The sequence below is a fragment of the Malania oleifera genome, chromosome 7 (assembly GCF_029873635.1).
Source record: "Malania oleifera isolate guangnan ecotype guangnan chromosome 7, ASM2987363v1, whole genome shotgun sequence".
In the NCBI taxonomy this organism is placed as follows: Eukaryota; Viridiplantae; Streptophyta; class Magnoliopsida; order Santalales; family Ximeniaceae; genus Malania; species Malania oleifera.
In genome coordinates, this window is record NC_080423.1 from 56,200,494 (window position 1) to 56,211,721 (window position 11,228).

Below are 11,228 nucleotides of genomic sequence, written 5' to 3' on the forward strand. Positions count from 1 at the left end.
CAAATACTTGCCTACTTCTCCCCCTTTTGGCAACAGCAAAAAGGGCCTAAATAAACAGTTAAGTATATGTATATATATATATATATATATATATATATATATATAGGAAAATAAGAGGAAAATATCATTCATATACAAGATGCGGTTTGGGAAAATTTTAAGAAAATTTGGCAGCATGTCGTTTCAAAATAGAACATTTTCCCAAAAAATATCTGTATATAAATGACCTGATTGAGTTCAAATTTTCAATTATCCACAACATTCAACTCAAACAGTCCAGTAATCTTAACACATAAGTATAACTATCAATCATGCAAGAGATATGATAGTCATGCATTTTATAGCATAAATAACTTCATAGAGTATAAAGCATTAATGGGTTTAGCAATTAAGCACACAAACTCTATAACTGGTCATTGAAAGGTTCAAATGACATAGCAAACATGATTAGACTAGAAATATACACAAAACATTGCAATTTAAATCATATCATAAGACTCGTGAAAATTTTGAGTTAAAAGCACACAGCATATAATACCAAAAAGAAGGTTTGAGCATAAAATAGACTAACTAGTTCGTATGCATTTTTATGTGAAGTTGTTGTACCAGTTATGCAATTAAAAAATATATGTATATATATATATATATATATATAAAATATATATCCCCCTTATGATGTTAGCTTAAAGTATTGGGGGTTTCTTGCCCAAAGAAATATAAAGATCATGCAAGCAAGCACAATTTTTCTGGTAGGCATTTGAGCATAGAATAAAATATGACTAGAAAAATACAACCATGTAAATCCTAAGAATATAGAAAATTCAAAACAAGGATCATATGGCAAACACAAACAAGTGTGGCAATATAAACATGCTTCAGATTATGATTTTCAATAAAAAATTTTCATTTAAGTACATGCCACAATGAATTCATTCAAGATCTAAGCTAAACATATGGGTAAGCAAAACAGGGTAGTAATTTAATTCTAGATGCTCCCCCTATCAATTTGAATATGTGCTTAGATTCTTTAATTACTTACACTAATCAAAGATTAATTTCATTATGCTCAGTAGTATAAGCCATCCATTTTGACCCTTTAACATAACTATACTGGATATTAGCTAATTTATTTCAAACACAGCAACCAGTATAGTCTCCCTAGAATCTTCAAAACGCATCTAAGAATATATATGAAGGCATGAAATAAAGCATGTAACCGAGAACAATCCATATCTAAATATATAGCTTTAAGAGCTGGATATGATGTTCAAGATTCTTAGAAGAGCCTCAATATTTAAAATTCAAAGTATGATGCATATGGATCATTTATGCGCTTCCTATAGGGATGGAGCTGAGCTCCCCTAATCATTGGATGATTATGTGAGGATGAAGTTTAATATTCAATTGATTTTCACTCATCCTTTCAAAAATATTTTAACATTTTTATTATCATAATCATCTTTGTACAAAGTTTTATTTTGTAAAAAATCTATCGAAATTTCGGCAGAATTCCGTTTGTAATTTTCCAAAAAAAAAAAGAAAATTTGTATCTGATAATGGGTTGTTTTCAACAGATAAAACATATAAAGCAAGCAACAACCTAATATCCACAACTAGCATGCAAAATATATCACTGCATCCGCCATGCAGGAGGCATTGTAGACTAAACTTGCATTCCAGTAGTATAATCAACACAAGATATTCAATATAGCTCAATAGAAATTCGTGCTAGGAAAAGACATAAACTATCCATCAAAGACATTTTAATCATTTATTAACTCATGGATAGTGCGGCAATGCTGTACACATATATGCATAAAGGCATAAGCGATATAAGAATATGAGAGCATTCAAATTTATATATATGAAGAATAAAAGCTCCCCCTCAGTTCTGTATTCTACTCATTTTATGCCATTTTCAATTTCTAATTTCTTTAGCCAAGGGTTATAAGAATTTCAATGGTTTAATCTCGGCATGAATGCTTTAGGCTTATTTGACCAAGAATTCACAACGTATATTCGTTTAGGTGTGATAAGCCCATGCCTGCACCTTTTCTTATAATATTTCAATATGTGAGAGAGGCACAAGTTCAAATGGCATGCAATATAAAAATGCACATGCATAGGTCTACTTGAATTTTATGCATTCATCTAGATTGAGACCTAAGCAATCAATTTTGTCATTCAACTCATCTCTAAGTATATAAAGCTCCAAATGATATGATTTAAAGTTTAAGAGCTTGTGAAGATTATTTAAATACTCTTAACAATAAAATTATTGTTGAGTTCAGAAGAGTATATATTATGAGTGGACATGATTCAAAATATTTTCATGGAAGTGGATATGTCCAAACAGAATAGTTTATGAGCACTCAATATATATTTGTCATTTATGATTAACAGTGCTTTAAGCCTAGAGTGATGACTTGATTTTTATTTAGGCTTTTCATATTCAAAAGTGAGTTTAGGGTATAGTGACATATGATATAAGATAGAATAATAACACTCAATTTTGTACAATGGACAACAATTGCTTAACTTTGTGATTTTCATGTTAGCATGGGTTAAGCATTTAGAATTAAGTACTAGGTATAGATGCCATGTCCATTTGGAAGTGCATGTGTATACAAAGCTTCTACATTTTAAACCTAAGCCGCTTCCCAAACCTATAGTCATCACAACCCCCTTAAACCTAGGACCTAAGGAAAGATTAAAATATTTATATAATTTCTATTAGAATATGATCTTCCTTAGACCCTACAAGGTTTGCTTTCATGATTACCCACATCATTTCTTTTTCAACCCCTCTGGCACTTCTGGATGAGAAAATAAATCGGTTGTGCCCTTTTCTTTTATAATGTAAGCAGGTTTTATAAATACGTGAAAGGATATTCTTACAATTCTTATGATTGCTTGTTGAGGCATGATAGTGGGAATTATATGATAATCCTAAATCCTTTTTGAAAAGAATTTTCCTTTTAATCTTTAAGGATTTATCATGATTATTCTTCTCATTTATCACTTTGAGTGTAGCTCTAGAATAATCATTTATCTCTTTCTCTAAGCAGATGATTTTCAAGATTTTCTTAACCTTTTTCTTTTTAAGGATGGCATGATACTCTTTTAATTTTCCTAATTGATTTTCCAACCTATTACTCTCATTTTTCAAAAAGGTTTTCTTCTTAGACATCCCGACTAGAATCTTATGCATTTTAAATGATTCATTTTCTAGTGTTATATATGAGGGCATGCTTTCATTGTAAGATTTAATACATGATTCATCATAAAATTTATCACTATAACATTCATATGAATCAATGCACACAGTATTATCATCAGAACCAATAGATGACTCATCATACAATATATCACGGGATTTGGCACAAGAGTCATCATAACATGCATCACATGGAATATTGCATGAGCTAATAGCACAATTATCACTAAGGCAATCAGATGATATATTACAGTATTCAACATGAGAATCATCAAGTGCATCAATAACATAACTACCACAATATTCAACAGATGATTCAGCATTAGATACATCATAGCATTCAGCAATAGAATCATCTACGGAGGCTAAGATAGGAACATATACCTCACCGGCTGTTAATGCAATTGCCTTATTATTCACTACTTCCTGAGTGGTGGTCTCATTCTCCTGGGACTCTCCATATTTCCTTTCGAGTTTATCCCAAATATCCTGTGCACTACTACATGCCACAATCTCAACAAAAATGTTAGTCTCTAAAGCACAATACAATATCTCCATGGCATTAGAATTAATCATAATAAAATTATTTTCATTTATATGTGCACATCTTCCTGTAGCAATCACAAGCTAGACCCTCCAGTCCATAGATTTCAAAAATATGGTCATTCTAATTTTCCAGGTGGTGTAATCAACACCACAAAATAATGGAGGACTGGAAAGTGACTGTCCCTCACCGAATGGGGATACACCAGTGTGAGCTATCTCGATCTTTTAGTAAAAACGTTTAATTCAATGCTATGAGGCTCTGACACCAATTTTTAGCTTTGGTGTATTCCCAAGAGGGGGGGGGTGAATTGAAATTTAAAACTTTTTCTCCTAAGTTAAACTAGTTTAGCAACAGTACATTCAAAACCTAGGGTCTATCTATGCAGTTCCAATATGTGCAGATAAATATAACACGGAAATTAAATCATACACGACATTCACACTATAACATACACGTGCGAAATGTAAATTGCAGAAATATAAACAATGCACACATGATATGTTATTGGGGTTCAGGAAACTATGCCTACGTCGCCGCTTCTAGCTCGCAAGCCCGAGGATTCCACTAACGGCTCACTTAACGGGTGAAGCGGTACCGATTACAACCAGGTCAATTACCATAGGGCTGACCTCAACCTTAACCATGTCAATTAAAGGGGCTGACCTCAACCGACATGCCTTACCAAGATGGCGTATCTAGCTTTCCTAACCGAGTCAAAGCCAATCCGAGACTATTTCAAAGGGCTAGTCTCCCTCTTCAGGCCACGCCTAGAAATACAACAGTATTACAATCAACTGGTACAGTGATCAAACTTTCATGTAAAGCAGATATGTACCCAATTACACACAGTATAATCAATCACCACACATCAACAATGTAGGTAAATGTAAGCTCAGTGATGTGTATTTTTGTGCAAGTTACACTCAACAAGATATGATAGCTAATATGCTTAAGAGTGTTCTAATCAAACTATTTCTTTGAAATAGGATATATCAAATCTCAATAATGATCAGTGTTTCAAAGATGCTGCAAATATTCAAACTTAAATCAAAAGATTTTCCTTCAATGTAATGAGCACAAGAGTAGTTTGAAAAAATACTATAGCTTGTAGAAAATGTTTTTGCACAACAAAATCAAAGCTAAGGGAATCTTGCAATGACAATGCAAAGACCCCTAAGCTTGTTAGTTTTTCCCAACACAAGATTTATAATATAGAAATCTATGGGACAAACTAAACCAAACTCCTTAAAATAATATTAACAATCACACAAGCAAATGGGAGTTTTAGCACTACCTAATATACACTAGCACAACCAATATGCTCTCACAATATCAAGATTTATCAAGGGAATAGTAAATTGAGAGTATTTGGACAAAAAGTGTATTTGTGATAAAGAGGATTTTAACTTAATGATTTTGTGCTAATCTATTGCTAATCCTCACAAATGAACTCATATTTATAGGAGGTTAAAAATTATAACCGCTGGGGACTTGTTGGAAATAATAAGAAAAGATTCAAAATGTTAAAAGCTCATTAACCCAACTTAACCTTGTTTTACTGAGGTAAAATAATTTTTAACCCGCCGAGGTTCGGGTGGCTGAACCGAGGTTCAGTCGCCCGAACAGACACAGGAATAAAAGTGATATAAATAGGTTCGGTCGCCCGTGTCATGTTTTGGCAGCCTGAATCAAAGTCAGAAAGTTTTCTTTGTAACTTTGGGTGCCCGGTCCAGGGTTCAGTAGCCCGAGCTCATATGTTCGGTTGCCCGGGGTCTAATTTCAACTATATGGTTTGGTAACTCGAGTTGGTGAGGAGTTCCTTTTGAGGGATTCGGGTGCCCGAGGACAATAAGGTCAAAATAGGTTCAGTCACCCAAGGTCTGGTCAAACTATTGACTTCTCAACAGTTCAGGCGCCTGATGAGTTTTGAACTCCTGGGGTTCGGTCGCCCGACCTCTCTCAATTTTTGCAATTAAGTCCAATTTTTAATTCAGTTATTTCCCCTAATAATATATGTGATACGGGGACTATTTTGTGCATTTGGGTAGGGACCTAAGGTCTTTTCAAGTACGCCCAAAAACCTGGCGTCGGTCGACCGAAGGGTGCCCTAAAGTCATTCGGTCCCTATGGTCATTCTACGGTCATTTTGAGCTTACAAGAACCTACATGCATGACATGTAGAGATTATTACAGACCGTATTCCTAGTTACTATTACAGACCCATATTACAATCATTGATTTGACATTACAAATTAAAGTCTCCAGGGTCTTCATTACACATTCTCACCTGAGTATTTGTTATCATTAAAATAGGGTATGACCCATAGGGTCAACAGTTACCCAATCATTCACAATAATAAAACACAAACATTCAAGTGCTAAAATTTAAATTGCGAAAATTAAAAGTAGGCGCAAGAAATATTATCGTGGTTCAACCAATACTGCCTACATCCCTGCCTCAAGCTAACAAGCAAGAGGATTCCACTAGTTGCTCACTTGTGGGTGGAGCAACACCATTTACAACCTCCCTCCCCTTACTGGGCAATGGAATACCCTAGGTCAAATTAAGAGGGCTGACCCCAACCTTTACAACACCTTACCAGGATGGTGCACCTAGTTCTCCTAACCGGGTCTGAACCAGTCTGGTGCTCTCCTAACCGATTCTGAGCAATTCAGGACTATTCACAGGGCTAGTCTCCCTTTTTTGAAAACTCGTTGGGAATACAACAAAAAAGACAATAAAATATTTTCCATACAACACATAATGCTTCTATACTAAGTAGATGTGTACAACAATAAGCTCAATGCCCTCACATATGATATGAATGTAAGCTCAATGTGAGAATGTGTGTTTTTCACTCAAAAATATTTCTCAACAACTACTGAGTGTGAAAAATAATTTTCTTACTAACATAGAGTAAGAGACCTTCCAAGCAAAGATATTAAAATAAAAATATGCTCAAGGTACTTTTTTCAATATGCCCAGAGTTTCCCAAAACTAGTTTTTCAAACAAAGCTTAGGGGAACTAGGATTCTTACCGAAAAATAATTTTGCAATGAAGAATATATGAGTCTTTGAAGTCTTACAATATGTGTGCAAGATTCACAAGCAAATAGACAAGTTTTCTCCAAAGATATATATGAATGAATATATAAATATATATGAAGAAAACTTTGATTTACTCTCAAAAATGAGATATGAAGAGTAAAAAGGATATAAGAGTAAAAAGGATTTTTATTTGTAAAAAAAATTCCCAAAGGAGATTTAAAACAAAGCTCTCTTGAAAGATTTTTCAAAGTAATAGTAAAGAGAGGATCAAAAATTAGCTTAGGAAGATGAAAATATGATATAAAAATTTTAGAGGATTTTCTAACTAATCATCTTGCTAATTTTGAGTTATAAGGGGGTATATATAGACTTGGGTGAAAATATGACTGTTGGCGATACAAGGGTTTTTTTTTAAAATGTTTAATGAAAAATAACCCTATTTAACTGTAGTAAAAATTTGGCCAATCTGAGAGGTTCGATCAAATTAGTTTTTTAAGAAAAGAGTAGTGCTAGTCCCTAAGGTCTATCTATGACCATTGATCGGTTCCTTACGATCAATCTATGGTTGTCTGAGCTAATCATCCACATCATGCATGTCATGCATTATTACATACCAAAACTTAAATACTAAATGCATTTATAATAAAAATAAATGTCTACTTCTTCTTTTTCTCTTCCCTTCTCCATGGAATGCGCTAATTGATGTGAGCTTTAAGTTCCTGTTGGCTTCCATTTTCACTCCCCTTATGTGTATGTTGAATTATAACCTATTCACTAAATACACGCATAAGTAACTTGTGGTTTGTCATTATCAAAACCAGGGATTTGACTCAAAAAGCACACAAATGGATATGTTTAGGTTCCAGGGGTGGTACCCGTTTATAGGTTTTTAGCCCAAGGGTGTGTACTCGACCCTAGTGAGATTATTCTACTCTAACCTAGGACACGATGACCATGGGTATTACTCTAGGGTCCTAGAGGAACCTTTAAGGTTTGATGCCTAGCTCCTTGTATAGACTTTTTGAGATTTAAAGAGGAGATTTTGACTGTCATGACCCCGGGACTACATGGATAAATGAGCAAGGATTCACTGTTGAAGCCTTTGTTAACCGAGTCCAAGAACATCCAGTAGTGAACCTTAACCATACCCCGGCCTACAATTCCTTCACCCTAGAGGCCAAAATCATACAGCATTTGATTTCCTACAATATCCTACCCAAAAGTCGGTCTAGGGTTTATATATCTTACCTGGACTACTCTATCATGTGGTTCCTCATCATTGGGAAGAAGGTAGACCTCCCCAGCCTTATCGTTAAGTGGATGTTCATGAAAACCACTAGGCACGGGATAATTATGTCATATGGGGGCATACTAAATAGGGTCTTTGTGAGATTAGAAGTCACAAAGGAGGGGCAATCATTGCTGGTGAAAAGGAAAAACACAGACATCTTCTCCTCCGTTGTAGTAAAATAGATGGGGTACAAGTTGGTGGGAAATATATGGTTAGCACAAGCCCCAGCCCATAGGAGAGATTAGCCAGATGCTCCATAGGACCAGCCTGCACAACAGTCGAATGCTGAGATTATGGCAGCCATTGAAAGTTTTGCAACGTCTTTTAATGAGTTTAGGGAATCTACAACCAAATTCATGGAGTCCACAGATGCTCGCCTCACCTCTATGCAGAGAGAAGTCAAGGAGCTTGCAATTTCTTCAAAATGGGTTCATTGATATTTAGAATAATTACATTGAATTGGAGAATATCGTGAAAGTAAACTTCACTGTGATAAGTGACTGCATCAATGACCTGGATGACATTGACAATTAGACAAGGAGGCATCCAATCGACATGAGCGGCGATGAGGCGATATCATCTGATAGAGGGCACGATGGAGAGGCCTAGGCTACACATCAGAGAGGCAGCAGCTACCAGTGTTCATTTTCAGCTATTGATCAATTTTAAAATTTTTGGGCTCTTGAACACTTTTATATTTGGTCTGTATCATAAAACATCATTATCTTATCTTTTTTATGGTTTGAGAACAATGCACTAAACACTTACTATCCATTTCTTCTAAATGTTTATATTATCTTATGGATGGCTTATATTTTGACATGAACTGTTATTGAGCTACTAGATTGCATGCTTGGATTCATATAGATTTGTGAGTTGCATGATGTTGAAACAACCAGGGTTTTGTGTGCATGCTCTTAAGGAAAAATGATCTATTTACAAACAGCATACTACCCAATATGAGTTCTAAATGAATACATATGCTAAAATTTTTTTTAGAGATAAGTGAATGACAAATGAATATTGAACGTCATCCCTAATAGACATTATGTATGCCTTTTATAAATTCTTTGCATAAGATCAAATAGGAGAGCGTGAGCTTTAATCTAACTACCTTATGGATTCAAATAATTAATATGCTTATTGTTTTTGTTTTTGAGTCCTAAGGATCTTTCGAATACCTTGAACATCATATCCTATTTTTATTGAATTTAAATTGATACGGATTGTTCTTGGGGTATACGAACATTGCATATGTCTTAATGTTAGCAATTTCTTGTGCATGTGTGTTCAATAAAAATAATCTTTACTAGTTGGATACAAATGGCTTAACAATTATCCAGTAAAATTGTTAAATAGAATCAAATTGCTGTTTATATAGTTTAAAACGTAAATGAATTCTCATATTTGGTATTAGTATAAGCGATTTTATTTTGCACCTAAGCTTGCATTATGATTGAAAGGGCGAGCTTTTGAAATTAAAATTCCATCTTGTTATGCTCACCCACCTTTAGGATTTGACTTATGTTAACTACTTACTGTGGAATGCATGTTTAAATATAATTTTTTTTTTTTTTTTGGCTCCCAGTACATCTTAGGTGGAACTATTGTTCCAAATTTGGCCATATGATCTTGCACTAAAGTTTCTAATTTTTAGGATCTATATGGTTGCTTTGTTCTGGTCTAAAAATGTGAAATGTTCTTTTCTTAAATATTTACTAGAAAAATATTAGCTTGCTTGATCTTTGTGTTCAAGTTTCTTTTTCAGCAAGCATAATCCCTAAGGGCTCTAATTGTTTAAATTAATCCTCTTGAGAAAGGGAGATGTTTTTAGCCCTTTTCCTGATGACAAAGAGGAGAGATGTGTTGGAGCAAAATTATTCTTTTACAATTGGTATCCTCCTATCCTTTTGTTATTCACATTTGGAAAATGATAAACACAATACCTATTGTAAAATTGTAATATATTTTATGTATCATATGACTTTGAATGTATTTAACTAAATCTTTTTTCAAAATCAGCTTCAACACATAATGCACATTGAACCAAACTGAACTTAAATGCTCAACTTAAAAATTCAGAAGTCTTCATGATTGAATATGCATGAATTATATTGAATATGTTTTTTGAAATTATGCATATTGTTAGGGGGAGCCTTTTTAGGCCAACCCAATTTTGCTCATGTGTTTGTCATCATCAAAAAAGGGGAGATTGTTGACTTTTTGAGTCCTATCCCGTTTTGATTATCACAAAGCACATCATCTCATTTGTGTGCTTAGTGTATGAACAGGTTAAATTTTAATAAAGCACAAAATGACAGATGCAAAATGGAAGCCAAAGAAGTAATTAAAGCTCACATCTATTGGCGTACGTATTCCATGATCATCAGAAGGGCAAAATCTTGAAGACTTGTTTATTTTTCAATTGAAATAGTAACTAGGTTGTCAATAGTGCATGTATTTCATATGATTTAATTGAAGATCAACATTGACCATAGATTGACCTTAGGAATGCTCAAAGTTAAACTTTAACCAAAAGGTTTGAAAAGATTTTCAAATCAAAAACAAGCCAAAAACTCATCTTTGTTAAGGCTTAGCCGATCGGTTGTAAAGCCCAGTCGATCGGATTGTGCCTATGGCCAAAAATGTGTTTTTATAAAGGGCCAGTCAATCAAATGGTTTATCCCAGTCAACCGAACTGAAGGCTTGGGCCAATTATAAAGGGCCTTAGTTGACTGGCCTCTAAGGCCTAGTCGATTGCCCTTCATTTGAAGGATGTTTCGACAGACCTTTCCTCGTGAAAAAGGAAATTGCCCTAGGGCCAATCGACCAAACCTCTCAAGTTCAAGCATTTTTTAGCCCCAACGGTTAGAAAATTTTGAAATATTATTATTATTATTATTATTATTATTATTATTATTATTATTACTATTATTATTATTATTATTATTATTATATCCAACGGTCATATAACGGCCATATTTCAAATTTTCCTATATAAACCTTGCCCAATCACTTTGAAAATGTTAGAGAAATATATTGAAATTATACTTGATTATTCTTTGATTCTTTCTCACATTTTATACTCTATTTCAAAGATCAAATTCATTTTTCTCCTACTTTC